Source organism: Pezoporus flaviventris, unplaced genomic scaffold (assembly GCF_033815535.1).
Source record: "Pezoporus flaviventris isolate CSIRO_AGI_PZ_B2104156 unplaced genomic scaffold, CSIRO_AGI_Pfla_v1 ptg000007l, whole genome shotgun sequence".
NCBI classification, from domain to species: domain Eukaryota; kingdom Metazoa; phylum Chordata; class Aves; order Psittaciformes; family Psittacidae; genus Pezoporus; species Pezoporus flaviventris.
In genome coordinates, this window is record NW_026892555.1 from 70,318,987 (window position 1) to 70,337,285 (window position 18,299).

Consider the following 18,299-nt stretch of genomic DNA (forward strand, 5'->3'; position numbering starts at 1 on the left):
TCTGGAATTCACCAGATGCAGGTTTTAAATTAAAAACTTCATGATCACCAGCATGATCAGGGCCCATTAGCAGGGGGCAGGAACTGTTCTCACAAATGGCAAGCCTGTCAGGCAAGGGTTAGTGAGGTTGTGTCTATGAACATGGACCCTCAGAAAGCAGTCACTAAAGGCACAGGCCCAATACCAACTGAACTGTTCAAACAGCATTCAGATGACTAACAGCATTTCCATCCCAACCCCTGCTTTATAAAAATATCCTCCTCCGGAAGGATTAGTGGGACAGAAACAAAGAAACATTAAATGTCAGTTATAGGGTATAGGCAAGCATTGAAAAAGAGAAGACAGGGTCAGTGTTTTGGAGGAATCCAAATTTCAGCTTTATTCCCCCCCACCCCAAAGATAGAATAATGAGAAGTAAAGCCAGTATTGCATAGCACAGAGGGAGAGCTTCTGTTTTCTTGCACAAAAGCAAGAATTTCAACAAAAGCAATTAAAAAAAAAATCAATTTTTTCATTAATATATAGCAAGCTCAGGTACTTTAAGCCCAACATTTAATTCATTCTAAATCAAATTCAGAGAAAGCTCAACTCCATTTGAGAGAATGTTATTTATGAAAACTACGGGCTACACAGGTTCATGCTGTTTGAAGAAAACTCCTGTACTCCTGCACTTGGAGCAATGGGTTCAGTTTTTCTGCTGAAAACTTGTTTTGGAGGAATAGGGGCTTTTAAGGAATAGGGGCTTTTTCTAAATAAAGCTACTTAATCTTTACATTATCAAGTAAGCGTTGCTTTCCAACCACATATTATGACAGTAGCACAGCATTTAAAATAAGCAGCTACAAAGTAAAACCATTTGCTATGAAACAGCATGAGGATTTCCCTGCAAAAGTTGGCAGGGTGGGACGGTGGACACTATGACGAGACACAATGACAAAAATAAACCCAACAAAAAACTCGCCACCAAAATCAAAAGGTAGAACATCATTTTCCAGTCATACCTGGACCGTGAACCCTGAACTCCTACACAGGCCCCAGCATGGCCCCGATCAGGCCAAGCCCCCCTCATCCTCCCAGGCACCACACCACACCCTGTTGGCCCCAGAGGGAACAAGAGTAGAGCAGGGCAGGGGTGTGCTCCCAGGGAGCCCCTGCTCATGCCCCTGCCTAGGGAAGGTGCAGAAAAGGCCTGTCAGGACCTCCTGGGCCCTGGGCAGGCTCAGGCCACACACAGTGCTGCAAGTCGTGACCGAGGCCTTCCTACTGGGATACGTTTCTCCTCATGCCATTTTTTTCACTCCTAGAGATACGAGAGAAGGAGCAAGCACAGCCCCAGACTCCTACTTTTGTAAGTTAGAATGACTGTACAATTATTGTTATCCTCTAGTATCCTGGAAATTCTTTTAATAGAAAATAATTAAATACTGTGAATTGGGTAGGTACATATATTAATTACAGGAGCAATGTAAACATGCACCTGCTAAACATCCACTGGCCTGAAAACAGAACATTAGAAGGAGACATACCCTGTAGCTACTGTGCAGCCATCCCCATCAGCACCTCACAGGTTGCAGGCTCAAGACATGTTTCCCCTCAGCCTATGTCACCATATTGTTGATAGCTCCCTATAACCATATATCTAGAGAACAAAAACAGAAAACCAAACAAACTCCAGCCAACACACAACTATAACTTCATATATTTCCTCTCCCACTAGGGCCATGTGGCACTAATAAGCCCAGATGGGACTGGGCAAAACATCCTCACCTGAGGCTTCCTCCACACCCCATAGGCCCAAGAGCTCTACTTAACCTCCACCAGGAAGTTTCACTTCTTGCTTAAGCTGCATCAGAGAATTGTTGGAGTCTGGCTGTTACAGCTTCTATCTTGTTACAGAACATCATCCTGCCTTAGGTGTTGATTTGCTGTCTTCATCTCTATTTGATGATTGCTACACCTGACCTTGACATGTGCTTTGATTTGAAGGTTTGATCTCACTCTGCGTTCTTTACTGTGGACTTTTCTTAAGATCTAGGATTGTGGTGCAACACGGCTGTTGTTTCTCCATCTGTCTTACGTTACTGGGAGTGTTGGGACAAGCCTAAACTGGAGAGGCCTATGCCTACAAGCTCTGAGACGCTCCTTAGTTCCTGACTTGCTTTCTCTTAAATAGTGACTACTCTCTTATTGCTTTCTGATAGTAAACTTCTGTAATGTCCTCTATATTTGCTGTTAGAGCATATTGTTTCCAGGTGTGGCACAAGAGCTATTTTATACATTATTGGAGCTTAGTTGGAAGCTAGCTATGCTACTACAGCAGGTGATTTTGTTACTGCTTGGTTAGAGAATGCTTGAGGGGAGGACTATATATTCCTCTCCTTCATTTCTTTTGCAACTCACTGTAGCGAAATAAATTTTAAGTGGAGTGTGTGTTTATGTATATACCTTTTTTATGTATAATAATATATAATAAATGAGCTTCTTAAATAACTTGCAGTTTGAAGTTAAAATGGTTGTGATCAGCTGATGTGTTTATACTGCTCCACTGAGCTAAATAGGAGTGCATTGATGGCTATAGAAAATAAAATTTTGTTTTTTCAATGAACAGTCAGTGACTGGGAGACAATTGCTATAGGGATGGTCCAGACAGTCTGTTACCAGTTATTACTACCTGTGTTTGGACTTACATAAGAGGAGGAAAAATAAATTGGAAAGGTACTGAAATAGTATCATGGCAATTCCCAGAAAATGCAGGCTTTTCTTGTATAAGCATACTGCCACAGTGCTAATGCAGTATGCTCAGTACCTCAGTGACTTACTAACGGTGGTTCCTTCCTTATGCTAGGACTTCTAATGTACCTTGATTTTTTAAAAAGGGTCTTAAGAATGTAACATCATGATCAGTCTGCCCTGGCAACAAAATACTGTTGTATCCTAAGGTTGCTAAGAAAGATAAATTATTGCTATACAGTTGTATGCAATATGATCAACTGTTAATTCCATAATTTTAATAAGCATTCTGCTGCATCAACAGTTGAGGAAAAGTTTCAACTGATATCAGTAGATAGCCTTTGGTTGTTTATAATATATGGCAACAGATTCCTCATACTGGGCAGCAAGCCCTTGCTGGTTTGTCCAAATCTTGTCCCAAGACTGCCAACCAGAGATTTTCTGCACAATGTCTTCATAGCTCTACAATATCTGCTTGGGCTAGCTTCAATAACAGCAGAAGTTAGTCCTGTGCCATTTATTAAAATCTTCAAGGCAAGTGGTTAGCATTGCTTCTAGAGCAGGTGGAGCCTAGCGTGACATAATATCCTTTGCATTTAAATCTCATCCGTTCAATAGACTCCAGAGTAATGACCAAAGTGTGAGGCCCATTCTTATTTCTTCTGTGCCTGTGACTACTTTGGCATGGCATGCTATACCAACTGGAGAGGGAGCTGGTTAATGGAACCTAAAATGTTCTTCACTGCTCTGCATCAAATTGCAGGAATCCTGCCACACCTCTATTTATTTATCCAGGTAAGTGAGAAACATTGCTGTAGTATTCAGCAGGACCCCACAGGAGCAGGTAAGTTTACCTGACCAAATAGAGATGAAGCATCGGGGCCTCACTTAGCTTACTTAAGATGTGGAGAGTCAAAACTCTCCTTTAGACTTCATCTTCAGTCCTGCAGCACCAAACTCACTCCGTTTGGATACTTAGTCTTAATGATTTTACAGGCTAATGTATTCACAAAGGAATGTTCAAGCTGGACCATGCTTGTCTTCTGCCTCTGAAAGGGCAGTTGATGAAAACCTGGCGTGGGCTCTGGTTTCTGGCCATCTCCCTGTGCCCAGGTGGATTCTTGGGCAAACGACTGTTAATCTTTGAGTTTCACAGGCTAAAACATTTATTCCTGCTTATTATTAAACTTGTCCTGTAACTGCAAGTATATTAAGTATGTGTACACATTTTGCTCTCAGGTGTTGAACCTGAAAAAAACCCTCTACCATTTCCAGTGCAAGTCATTCTCATGTGAACCAGAGTGGGTGGGAGGAGGATGCACCCATTTAACTTGTACTGCTGATACCTACCATCCTACACTCTGCTTAGTGGGTGCAGAACGTGGAGAGCTGGGGATGCTCTTAGGCTTATCAAGATGAAATCTGAGCATTTTTGGACTAACTTTAACAAAGACCAGCCATCTGAGCCCACTGAACCAAGTCTGGACACGCCTTGTTTCATGCAGCTCAGTGAAAGTGAGAGAATTTTCTCAGACCACAGGGAACATCAAAGCAGGCTTTTGTCCTGTGAAATAAAAAGTGCATATTGAAATGAGAGAGTCTGACTATACCACTCCAACTGATACAAGCTAAAATTTTGGAGGTGGAAGGCTTTTATCATTAAAATACCAGAAAATGCCATACAGCCATAACTGTACAAATGTCATTCTTATTTTTAGGATTAATCTGATACTTTTTGTGGGTTTCTGAGTGTTCACGTATCAGGGCACATTTTCTGTGGGCTGGCAGAAATGCAGTACCTCATTTGCCCAAAGTGGCTTTTTTTGAGCTAACTCGGGGGTTACTCTCCATCTCACCTTTGATAAATGAATACCAGGAAGCTCTTGCAATTCAATTCTGTTCCAGAAATGTCAGCTGCAATTTTCCATAGATTCAATGACCCTAAAGGATACTGCACCTTCTGTGTGGTAAATAATTGATATATGTCTGATCAAGCAAATGGAGCAGGAAGATTTCTGCTGCATGACTCTTCAGGCTGCTGTATATTTAGTCAGGTTTTGGCAACACTAAACCAATTAAAAAAATGTATAGTCACTACAAGATCAAAAAAGTCATACATTCCATGTCTAAATGAAAATTAATTATACTCTCAGAATGAAGCAGTTCAGAGGGTTAATTTGCCATTGTGAGTCTTAAAATTCTAAAAAGCCAGTAGACCACAACAGTTTTAATAGGAAATTCAATTTTTCCTGACATGTATCTAGGCTTTGTTTTCATTAAACACAAACAAATGTTGGAAAAATTAGCTTGCAGCTGATCTGAGTTCAGAAATGTTTCATACTGTATTCTTAGTCCAGTAATGATAATTTAGTCCCTTAGTTTCTTAGTGCTTTTACTAGAAAACTGAGATACTCATTTGCCTTTGCAATGTAAGAAGTATAAACAAGGGTTAGTGGATACTCTTCTGTAGATGTTCCTATTGCTATCACTACAATAGAAGTGTTAAACACACTTGAGTGTCACAGTTTCACCACCTTTTCACTTACGTTCTGTCTTTAAGACCTATTGTAGAACTTAAACACAACACAGGAGGCCTCCAACATTGTAATGTCACCAGCTAAATCTAGGAGAATTACTTCTACATTAAAAATTAGCACAGACTGAAACCATAGTATCAGGTGAACTGTCACCAGATTAAAATGCAGGACTGGCAATTTAAAATACATGCTGTCTTGTCTGAAACTCGGTTCTGTTGGTCTTAGATCTTGTAGCACTTTGTTTAATAGACTTGTGAAAAATAAACATGAATGTTGATCAAACTGAATAGAAAATTATTATGTGCAATTTCAGCACTTCCCAGAATGTCACTGTCGCTTGCAGTGTGCGTTAGCTGCTGTATGGATTTGAGGAATCTCCCTCAGGCCAATACTTCTTAATTCCAATACTTCTGTGACTTCTGCACAGGACTGCTGTTCCTCTGCTCTAGTATTCCAACACTGCAGATATATTTACTTCTTTATCTGAAAAAAAGGTATTCTGGGTATATGTGTGGCAATCTGAAAAATACAATGATGATGGTTATGAAAAACCTTTGTAGTTTCCATCGTCAATTCAAAGCAGTTCATTTAAAACCATTATTAGACTGCATGTAATGGAATTTTTGAGTAAACTTTATGTATTAATATAAAGTGCTGAATCCTACAATCCTTTTTCCTACTTCTACCTCATTATCATTTATCTGCAATCACCACTAATCCAAATCAATGTTATTTGGACTGAGAAAGTCCATTAAGAGCTATCCTCACAAAATACAAGGAAATGCTGTACCTATTCAGTTCTCATTTACACCACTGAAAATGTGGTAGCTGGGACAAATGCTGTGATGACAACTTGGAAAAATGATTCAATTTAATAACAAAAAATTTATGACCCAAAGATTTTTTTCTTACATGAAGCCTATGCTTTGTCAGCTATTTATGTTATACATTGCTACATGAGTTATTTCTGAAGCAATAAATAGTCCACACAGTTTATAATATCAGTGAAAATTGTTTAAATTTACTTACAGATTTTTAATGTGTCAGGGATCAGGTTCTCAACAATGTCATGAAAAGGATGTGCATAAGCGATCTGATTAACATCAGTTTCAAAATCACTTTTGATATATATATATGTGCTAATAACGCTTACATGCAGAAGCAGTCACTTAAAATGACAGTCACATTAAAATTACCTCTGAAATTTGGACAAATGTTTCAATAAAAATGTTTTTTTTGCCATTCCTTAATCTCTAGACAGAGACATACTTAGAAGTGATAAAAACACTAGATGCAAGCCCGTGTGCTCTATTACCCATTTCTGCATTGAACTAATTTGGGCTAAAGCAAGGGAGTTTTGTTCATTTTTGAAAGCCAAAGTATTCTATTTCATAGAATCTTTCCTTCCAAAAGGGTTACCCAGCAATTTGTTCTGAAATGGCTAGCTTTACATAAATTCAAACACCACAAGTCCTATCTACTTTCTTTTGTATTATTTCTTTTTTTTTAGGCAGATTAAAAAGAAGTGTCTTCAAACAGCTGATGTTACCTTTATATCTTTGCCAAAAGTGTTAAACTGCCCTTTTCCCTTATAGATATGAAAAGGTGTGGTCTTGTTGCTGGTGATATTTGCTCTGTGGGAAAGAAGCTGAAATAATGTTCTAAATGCGAATAGAGTGCAGATGACTTGGGCCTTTTGAAAATAACTCTCTCTATTGATTCACTTCAGGAATAAAAGCCTATAGGACTGATTGAAAGTCAGCCACAAACACAGAGGAACCACTGCAGGTTTTTTGCACAAGTGGCTTGAAGGCTCTAATAAATGTCAGCTGTGGATAGCAGCTAAGGAGAATTACCCAGCAGCTGTGTATCCCTTTCACCCCCAAACCTTTTTTATTCCTGCTCCTGAAGACATTCAATTTAGTTTTAAAACATCCTTTTCCTATCATAGGTGAGGATTTCAAAACTAAGAATGAAATCACTGTTTAATAAAGTGATCATCCAAGTGAGATAAAAAGAGAAAGGTAACAAGCATTTTTAAGAAAACTTTTACCAATGCTAGGTGGTAGGTGTTTTCACTGCTTAAATGTAGCCAGCAAATTGCATACTTTGGCTCTTTAAGCATACCTCTAATGGAGAAAAGGGTTTGGGTTTTGTTGTTTTTTTTTTTTTTAAAAAAAGACATAGTATGAATCTGATTGTCTGACTCACCACTTTAGAGAGAGTACATTAGCTCCAGAGCTTTTTGTGGAAACATTAATTCTTTTTGGTTTATAGTATGAAATCATATCTTTGCAACTTTCCATAGTTAACCACTTGGTAACCTCTTTGCTTTCCACAGTGTAGTATATGATTTCACAGTGTGAGTATACATACACCCATGGGACCCTAACATTTCTGACCAACTTGGAGGCATGTTGAAAGATTGCCAAAAACAGTGGCCATACATATTTATAACAAAATAACTTGATTTAAAAAAAGAGTCTGATCCAGCTAAAATACTTTTTAGCAATCCAAATAGTCCACCACAGGGAAAATAAGAACCAGAATCCAGCATGAGACTTAGAAGATGACTGCAAGAGGAGACATGGTGTAATTTTTGTGTGGCTGAATTTAGAAAGACAAGGTTTCCTGCTTGTCTGAGTAAAGTTTGATCAAGAATATTATATTTTTAATGATCAAATTTAATTTGAGGTTTTACATTAAGAACTGAGAACATGGTGAGATCATGACTGCTCTGGATGGCAGGTGGAAAGTATCGTACCTGTTCATACTGATGTCTTTCTTGCAGGGGGAAACTGAAAATCAGGCATGAATCTAGCTTAATTGAGACAAATACCTGTTTGATAAAACAATGTTGTGTGCCCAGCAGTGTGTCATCTGGATACCTGAATTTCTAATGTCACTAAATTTGTTGTTTCATTTTATTTCAGATTTTGGTATAACACACTGGTGTAACTGGCACATCAGCCTGTATTAGAGCCCCATACAAGTTTATAGTACAAGCCCAGCTGAAAAAGTTTTCCAGATAGAATTTTTTTGACCTTTTTGTTTGTAGTTCCTGTTGACCACAGTGTGATAGAACAGTAGTGCCTGCTAATGGCTATATAGTTTTTAACCTGCTAAAATGAATCCATTGTCTCAGTTCAGTTCTTAAATTGACATAATATACCTACCTCTAATTTGACATCACTCAGCAGATCAAGTACAGGTAAGAAAGGAGTGAGCACAGATTTTTAACCCCCTTTCTGCAATGATGCCACTACTAACACAATTTACACTGTCAAATGGTGGGTTTTGTAGTCACTTCAAATGTATGTTTACATTATTATCAATTAGATATATTCATTATGCAAGCATGAAAGTTAGAAATTTTCCCTAAGAGTCAGTTGAGCTTTTTCAGAGCAATCTGTACACACAACGAACAGTGACAAAGCACAGCATTCAGGCTGATTTAGCTTCTGTAGCAAAGAAAAACTTGATTTAATAAAGGGGTTTCAGCTGAGCAAAGCTCCATCATGCTCAAATGCCCTCAAATGGCAAAATCTGACAATTTTTCCAGGATCATTAGTGGGGCTTGTAAGAAGTACTACTGAACAGGAATGAAAATGAAGGGATCGCATGCTGGCTGTTAAAGAATGCAGTCTCATTTGGATTCCTAGCAAGGTAGGCTCTTCTGATTGTGTATCTCCTTACTCTGATGGAATTGCTGCAGACTGCTGAAGATCAAGGAGAGAAAAAAAGAAAGAAAAACAATAAAACAAAACCGCGCCAGCAAAAAAACAGACCACAGTTATGCATTTCAGTTCATGTTTGCAATCCTGCTATCCCTAGAGAGAATATGGAAACTGTTGAATTTCCCCATACTCATGTCCACATTCAGAGGCTGATTTAGGAAGCAAAGACAAACAAGGTGCCTGAAAAGAGTATAAAACTGTTGGGGTACAAAAAGAAGAGAAATTGTTTTGCCAGAATGAGAAACCTATTATTTCATCAGCAAAAGATAATACAGAAAATGAAAAGTTAACTTTTATTGGTGTCCTGGGTTCAGCAGTAGCAGCCATTTTTTCTCCTTTGTAGTAGCTGGTGCAGTGCTGTGTTTTTGACTTTCCGCCTGGGAACAGCACTGATAACACCGATGTTTTCAGTTGCTGCTCAGTAATGTTTAGTCTGACCAAGGACCAAGAGTCTCATGCTCTGCCAAGGAGAAGGGGAAGCCGGGAGGAAGCAGAGACAGGACACCTGACCCAAACTAGCCAAAAAAGTATTCCATACCACAGCATGTCATGCCCACTATATAAACTGGGGGCAGTTACCTGGAAGGGTTTGGTCACTGCTCAGGTTGGGCTGGGTATCGGCCAGTGGGTGGTGAGCAATTGTATTCTCTTCCCTTGTTATTTCCCTTATCATTGTTATTATTGGTGGTAGCAGCAGTGGTTTGTGTTATACCTTAGTTACTGGACTGTTCTTATCTCAACCCATGGGAGTTACATTCTTTCGATTCTCCTACCCATCCCTCCGGGAGCAGGGGGAGTGAGCAAGCAGCTGTGTGGCTGACTGAGATTAAACCATGACAATTGGTAATGATAGTATGACAGCAATATAGATCCATACTCAATAAAACATGCTACTTGTGTTCAGGGCAGACTTCAGAAATCACAGGGGAAAATTGTGAATTTTGATAGGAAGAAAAATGAGATCTTTAGGAAGTAGAAATTCAAAATATTTTTAAAGAGATCTCTGAAGGTAACTGGAGAATGACCTGAGAGTTTACTGTGGATTAAAACTCAGAAGCTGTCTGGAGGATGAGAGCAGTGCTTCCTAAAGTAAGTAGCCCCTCACGACTATTTTAAATTAACCTTACAAAGCACAGAGAAAAGCATCCAATTCAGGAAACTAAAGCAAAGATAATGGAGTCCTTGAAGTATTCATTTTGTCTTTAAGGAAAAATTATATTACAAGGTAGGTAGCATTTGCAGTAAAATACTACACTGAATTGTTTTAAAGTCACCCTATATGGTGCCTTTAGCACCCAGTAGCATTATTATTTTGTGGTCTGTAGCTCTGAGTGGCCACTGGTACATGCAAAATCTCTACCCACAGAAGCAAGCACTGCTTGCACTTTTCTGAAAGGGCACATCTCCCATTCTTAAATAAAAAAATATTTTTGGACAATACTGTGAGCTGTTATATTGTTGAAACATTACACGTTTTACCTCACAACAGACATTAAGTTTTGAGCAGCAATGTTATTACTTGCAGCTAGCTAATAAGTGGGCTACAGCTGAGAGGAGAGGATATCTCTTGGAAAAGGTATGGTAGCTGCAGGACTGAGAAGTGCCGTGGTGGGATTTATCATCAGTAATGAACTGGTAGGGTACTGCCAGATTATGACTCTAAGAAGGAGTGAAAAGGAGGGTTGCAAGAACAGGGTGAGAATATCCCATTTTCTGCCCATTACAAAAAATGGGAGAGTTTTCCTTTTTGCCATGAAACTTGGCTGGTAGCTCGGTATTCAGGAGATATTCTAGCCATTAGGCATATTGCCTAGGAGAAACAACAGCTGAAGAGCAGAAGTAATGGCAGTTGCTGAACACTGTGCTGCATTTGCAGTGTTTGCAGAACAAGACACGTTCTGTGGCATGACAGCATTAGTACAAGGTAATGCAACATCAGCATTAAGAGCAGGATCCCTGATGGGCCTTACAGAAGATATGATGGCATTTTGGCTAACCACCATATCCTTGCAGAGCACTGAGCTGGTGTTATTGAGGGAACCCTGACTTTATTCTTGCACACGAGACTTTTTAGTGTGCATGCTCCTCATGCCTGTTAAGGGAGGGAGGGTTTGGTTTTTTTTTTGGAGGGGGGGAAAGTAAGAAATGTTCAAGGAGGGCCATGAAAGCTCTAAATGACAAAATCACTACCCACCCAGCGTAGCTAGTTGGCTGACTAGTAACAGCTGGAATAACATAATGTCAGGCAGAAGCCATCCAGAAAATGATTGCTTCAGACTGAGAACAATTTAAGTAACAAAGTTACAATACCAAGAGGTACTGACTGAAAGAGAGGGCACTACTCCTATTTTCCTGCCCTTCTGACAGAGCAACTTCATGTTTTTTTAAAGCATCTTCATTATCATCAGAACCTTGAGAACAGACCACCCATGAAAATAAAATATTGGAAATTTGATCTTCTCTGGCAATGCTCTGTCAGTGAAGATTGTCCACCCTATCTATATCTCATGACCAGTAATTTTGCTTAAAATTCAACACACATACCAAAGCTTTATTAAAAAGTTTCTGTCTGAGTAGTGTATCAAAAAGCTTCAAAATGTAAGGCTGACAAAACGAGAAGATCTATAGATGAGCCAGTGACAGTAATTGTCAGGCTTAACAAGGATGAAGGGTTATATATTATATTCTGCATCTCTATTTTTTTTTTTAAAGTAATAATCTTTGTGGCATTTGTTGTATAACTCTGAAGAAATGGGCTTTCTTATAACTCAGTGATCATGACATTTGTTTATTTTTTTACCATAAGTTCTTAAGAGAGTCCTCAGAAGTATTTTTATCCCTGACAAGCTATAGCAATATAAATTAAATGTCTCTGATGTATGGTTTTCTGTGATTATAACAAGGATCAGTTGTTCTTGTATAATTTCATTTTCAGATTACAGATTCTGTCATAAGTCTGAGGTACCCATATTTGGGTTCATGGTTTAGTTTACGAAAGACAACTGTAAACATCAGAGCTTTTGCTTTCTGATGCTCTCATATTTGTTTTCTCTCAGAACTACCATCTTCCTGAGGTTTACCCATAGGAAAGTTGACTGAATGCAGTATTATTCTGAAAAATGTGTTATGTGGGAGAGACGCTTCCTCATGATGTGCATCAAATATTGACATAATGAAGCCTAAACCAAGACTGTGCCACTGTATTTCAATGCAAAAATAAGAAATAAAAAAATAAAATCTGCTATTCATTGTACTGGTATGTCAAGTCTCAAACTGCTTCAAAGCAAGGAACTCATGATGTTTAAGTTGTAGTTTTTCTTTTTTATTTTCAAGGTAGAAATAGATTTTCCTGCCGTTATTGATATTGAATAGCACCAAGGACTGTGAGTAAATCCATTGATCTCTCATTTACTCATCTGTTGTTTCTCCTTGAGTGTCACTGTGCTTGTGTGCTACAAGAGCATGCATACAGGCAGGTACTGTATAGCAGTTGATACAATATAGGCTTTCACCCCTGGTTGTTTCCCCAGTAACTTCTAGCAGCAAGGGCTGCTGTTTCTCAAGGTCTCAAATTTTGAATGCCTGCCTTGTGGTGGTAAATTGATGACACAGGCACAGATGTTTTTGTAACCAGGAAAAAAAAAAAAAAGTGATTTAAAATATTTATCTGTTTATTTTTTTTCCTTTCTTTGGAGCAGTTTGCCATCTGAGAAGCAGACTTCTGTGAACATTTTAATTGCAGCTTCTGAAAAGTAAAGCATATGAAATACCAGGTGGGCTAGACACTTTCTTAGTCTGCTGTTTCATCTGTCTTCTGCCTGATTTTATATATTTACTGTATTTGCTATTCCTTGATCTTTACCTTCCACATTTGCAGTTTTTAACAATGGAAATGCTAACTTTAATGAAATTCTCTTTTCTTAAGCCAGCTCCAAATTTGTTCATACGGATTTTCTCTCTGTACATTGTTATGGTTTAAGCCCAGCTGTAAATTAGACCACACACTCTCTCTCTCACTCCCTCCACTTTTCTCCCTGCTCCTGGCGGGATGGGGAGGAGAATCAAAAGAATGTAACTCCCATGGGTTGAGATAAGAACAGTCCAGTAACTAAGGTATAACACAAAACCACTGCTGCTACCACCAATAATAACAATGATAAGGGAAATAACAAGGGAAGCGATACAACTGCTCACCACCCACCGACCGATACCCAGCCCAACCCGAGCAGTGATCCAGCCCTTCCAGGTAACTGCGCCCAGTTTACATACTGGGCATGACGTGCTGTGGTATGGAATACTTCTTTGGCTAGTTTGGGTCAGGTGTCCTGTCTCTGCTTCCTCCCGGCTTCCCCTCCTCCCTGGCAGAGCACAAGACTCAGAAAGTCCTTGGTCAGACTAAACATTCTGACCAGCAACTAAAACATCGGTGTTATCAGTGCTGTTCCCAGGCGGAAAGTCAAAACCACAGCACTACACCAGCTACTAAGAAGAAGAAAAATGACTGCTACTGCTGAACCCGGGACAAATTAACATTACAAAACAAAGAAATCCATTCTTAAAGTAACAGTGTTGTGGCTTTATCCCTGCCAGCCGCTAAGTACCACACAGCCACTTGCTTACTCCCCACCAGTGGGATGGGGGAGAGAATTGGAAGGGTAAAAGTAAGAAAACTCATGGGTTGAGATAAAGACAGTTTAATAGGGAAAGAAAAAGTTGTACATGCAAGGAAAACAAAATGGGATTCATGTACCACTTCCCACAGGCAGGCAGGCATTCAGCCATCTTCAAGAAAGCAGGGCTCTGTCACACATAATGGTTACTTGGGAAGACAAACACCATCATTCTGAATGTTTCCCCCTCCCCATCTCCCTTCTTTTTCCCCCAGCTTTATGTTCTGATCATGATGCCATATGCAATGGAATATCCCTTTGGTCAGCTGACAACAGCTCCCAGCTCTTTGTGCATCCCCAGTCTACTTGGTGGGGTGGTATGAGGAGCAGAAAATGTCTTGGCTCTGTGTAAGCACTGCTCAGCAGTAACTAGAATACCACTGCTACCAAAACAGTTTCCAGCAAAAGTCCAAAACACAGACCTGTACTAGCTACTACGAAGAAAATTAACTCTACCCCAGCCAAAACCAGCACTATTGATCACATTTGTAGATGTCTGACACATGCATTTCCTATAAGTGCATTAACTTTAATATGTGACACGGCCTGTTCTGAACAAGTTTAAAAAATCCCAGTAATATCAATTTCCACTTCTCTTAGAAAATTGAAACATCTCAGTTCACAAACATTTCCTCATACACATTTTGAACATTCACTGCCAGTGCACATGTGTATACATCAAGAACTGCTTAAAGGCCAGTGTTTTATACTGTCTGAGAACTTGATAAGTCTAGTGTTAATTACAAGCTTGACATCCTTGGACACCCAAGAAAACAAATGTGTGGTTGATTGGTAAAGCAAGAAATGTTGAACATACAAAACCACACAATTCACAGATAATTGCGTCATGACTTCAATAAAAATAGATCAACCATAAAGTAAACACTACTAAGATAGCTGGAGAAAAAAAAAGCATTTATTATGGTTACCGTAGTCGTTAAGTGGCCGTAACATAGAATCACAGGAAAAATTCACTTCTGACACTGAAACAGAATTTTTCAATAACAAAGATATCTATCTTTTCTTTAACTCCAGTAGCTTAACTGCTTTGTTCTCAAGAAAAAAAAACCACAAACTTGTTTATTCAGTTTCACAACATCTGTTTTAAGCATTGGAATCAAAATATATGAGGATTATACTATAGGATAAATTTACCAGTGTATAACCAGTTTTGTATATTTAAGTCAGTAGATTTTTTTCTCTTTATTACTGAGTTATACCAACATTAAATTGACAAAATGTAGCAGTGGATGGGGCTCAGAGATTATATACTGTTTATTGTGACTTTATGCTGGATAAAAATAAGGCAGTTGAAACATTTATGCTTAGAAGAAAACAACTCAACTTTGATAAAATGAAACTCAGCAACTTTACTTTTGTAGGAAAGCATTTTTTCCTTTCAGAAATGTCAAAAAGTAAATTACACTTAATTAATCAAACTCTGAGTGATTCCCAATTAGTTTCCTACAGTTCTATGACATCTCTTTCCATTATTTTGGAGTGTGAAAACAATAAGCAAACAAGAATGACAATACATAATTACCAGGAGAAATTCAAATGTCAAAACTTCATGAAACACTCTCTTCCTCAAGCTCTGAATGCTTGCTTCTGTAAAAGTCAAAAATCAGGTTTGTGTACACTACCCAAGTAATGTCTATTCAGAATGCCTCTGACAGCTTCCAGCAGTGGAGGGACTGTCACAGTGTCCTAGTTTCCACTGGGATACAGTTTATTTTCTTCCTAGTAGCTGGTGCAGTGCTGTGGTTTGGATTTAGTCTGAGAATAATGTTGATAATACAAGTTGATGCTGAGCAGTGCTTACCCTAAACCAAGGACTTTTCCATTTCCCATGTTCTATCAGTGAGGAGGGACACAAGAACCCAGGAAGGAGCACAGCCAGGACAGCTGACCGAACTGCTAAAGAGATTTTCTGTACCACAGCAACTCACACCCAATATATAAACTGGGAGGAGGTACCCAGATGGAATTGATTGCTGCTCAAGGACAGGCTGGGCCTTAGTCAGGAATTATACTGGATGGTGTATTGCGCATCATTTGTCATTTCTTGGGTTTTATTTCCCTCTCGAGAAGAGAGAAAAAAAATTCTTTTCATTAATATTATTATAATTGCTGTTGTTATTACTATATTTTAATGTATTTAAATTATTAAGCTGTTCCTACCTCAACCCACATTTTTTTACCTTTTTCTTTCCAATTCTCCTCCCCATTACATCATGGGGAGTAAGCTAGCAGATGAGTGGTGTTTAGTTGCCGGCTGGTGTAAATCATGACACACAGGCAGTGACACAGAGCTCTCCCTTGCACCACTGTAGGATGGGAAAGATAAAATACATTTCATTTTAACCAAAATCTTAATTTATATGTATTCTAATTTCCCTATGTAAAAATATCCCCAGGATGGAATTCTGTTCCTGTTCATCCTGTTCTTATTCACACAAATGTTGCTGCTGAAGCCAGTAGAATTACAGAAATTGACCATCAATGGTTTCCTTTCTATGCTGTAGGGAATTGAGACATTTAGTCAAAGGTAACAAAAACAGCCAGGAAATAAAAATATCATTCATAAATGTCAGTACTTCCACAAATGATACTTAAGAAAAAAAAAAAAAAAGAAAAAGAAATTTGCAATATGGGTCCCATTCTTTCTACTGCATAAATGGCATTTTTAGTTATTCTTTGTAAAATGCCAGCTGTCACCATAGGAGAAACATTTCCAGAAAAGAACACTATAATTTCTTTCTCTGTGGCCAGTGTTACTGGTGTCTCTCACACATGAAGATCACTGATGCACGCATTTTCAGTTTCATCTTCCAGACTGAGACTTCTCTGCAGATGTTTTTGCGCATTCTTCAGCAAATGATGGTCAGAAATCAGTTTATTTATTTTAAATGGTATAGTGTGCTATGATAATTTCATTCATTTACTTTTTACTTTTCTAAAAACAAAACCAAAGCAATTCTCAGCATTTCTGACTTGCTTCTCTCTGCTTTTTTTCCAAGAAAGATAATAAAAATGGTTCTATCTTGAATATAGCCTATCTTCAGAGTGTTCCTGATTTTCAATGCTTAATCATTGCCTTCTTAACCTTTAGCTGATTTCAACACAAGCATCCTTTGCACTGTTGTTTTGGTTCCTGTGTTGGAACAGTTAATTGCTATACAGACTGCATATGTGCTTGCAACCAGAATCTCATCTAAAAGTAGCATCTGGAAATTCAGCTTTCTTCCTTATTTTGTTTCCTTTAAAGGAAATCTTTTATATCATACCCATATGTGCAGGCAACTTTCAAATCTCTATATCATTGACAGCTGCTAAGTCTAGGGAGAAGGCTGCTGAAAACACATGCCTCATGAGACATGCACCACTTCCTTACTAACCACAGCTTCTTGCTGAACAGTGTCTCCTCATGGAGCAGAATAGAAAAGCATGGAAATTAATTAGGAGAAAATAGAAGAGAGAAGGCATATGGGGGAACCTCATAGTTACCAGAAAAAATATTCACAAATGATAAAGAGCTGGTAAAATTTCTGGGAAGTTTCTCAGGATTGCTATTAACACAATAATAGTAATCTGCTGCTTTTCTCTGTATTCGCTATCAGCACTCTACTCACAGACAAATATCAAAGCCGTAGTAATGAAAGGGGTCTAAAACTTTCAGAACTGTAATTTTCTAAAATTATCAACCCACCTTAGGATAAGTCAACTTAGGTTCTTGGAAGGCAGACGGAGAGACTGTGAGAATGAAGACCCTAGGCCCACTGTACGAGAGGATCTGGCTCAAGACCATCTTAAGAACCTGAACGTACACAAGTCCACGGGACCTGATGAAATCCATCCGCGGGTCCTGAAGGAGCTGGCAAATGAAGTTACTAAGCCACTGTCCATCATATTTGAGAAATCATGGCAGTCAGGTGAAGTTTCCAAAGACTGGAAAAAGGGGAATATAACCCCCATTTTCAAGAAGGAGAAAATGGATGACCCAGGGAATTACAGACCAGTCAGTCTCACCTCTGTGCCTGGCAAAATCTTCAAGCAGATTCTCCTGGAAGGCATGCTAAGGCACATGAAAAACAGTGCTTGGTGACAGCCAGCATGGCTTCACTAAGGGGAAATCCCGCTTGACCAATTTGGTGGCCTTCTATGATGGCGCTACGGAACTGATGGACTGGGTAGAGCAGTTGATGTCATCTACCTGGACTTGTGTAAAGCGTTTGACACTGTCCCACACGACATCCTTGTCTCTAAATTGGAGAGACATCAATTTGATGGATGGACCACTCGGTGGATAAAGAACTGGCTGGATGGCCGCACACAAAGAGTTGTGGTCAATGGCTCAATGTCCGGCTGGAGACCAGTAACGAGTGGTGTCCCTCAGGGATTGGTGTTGGGACCGGTCTTGTTCAACATCTTTGTCACTGACATGGACAGTGGGATTGAGTGCACCCTCAGCAAGTTTGCCGATGACACCAAGCTGTGTGGTTCAGTTGATATCCTGGAGGGAAGGAATGCCATCCAGAGGGACCTTGACACACTTGTGAGGTGAGCTGATGCCAACCTCATGAAGTTTAACCATGCCAAAGTGCAAGGTCCTCCACCTGGGTGGG

The 18,299-nt window shown here is 39.1% G+C and overlaps 1 long non-coding RNA gene across 2 annotated transcripts in view; it reads left to right on the forward strand.

The window, feature by feature from the left end:
- The first annotated feature begins 1,904 nt into the window (after window positions 1-1,904).
- Window positions 1,905-18,299, forward strand: part of LOC133266400 (uncharacterized) — a 37,738-nt gene continuing 21,343 nt past the window's right edge. The window contains exons 1-2 of one of the 2 annotated variants that reach the window (XR_009742373.1): window positions 1,905-1,986; window positions 12,703-12,777. This is a non-coding gene — a long non-coding RNA (uncharacterized LOC133266400). Of the gene's footprint in view, window positions 1,987-10,434; window positions 10,581-12,702; window positions 12,778-18,299 lie in introns of those variants that run through there. The other variant, XR_009742372.1, reaches the window with a different exon arrangement.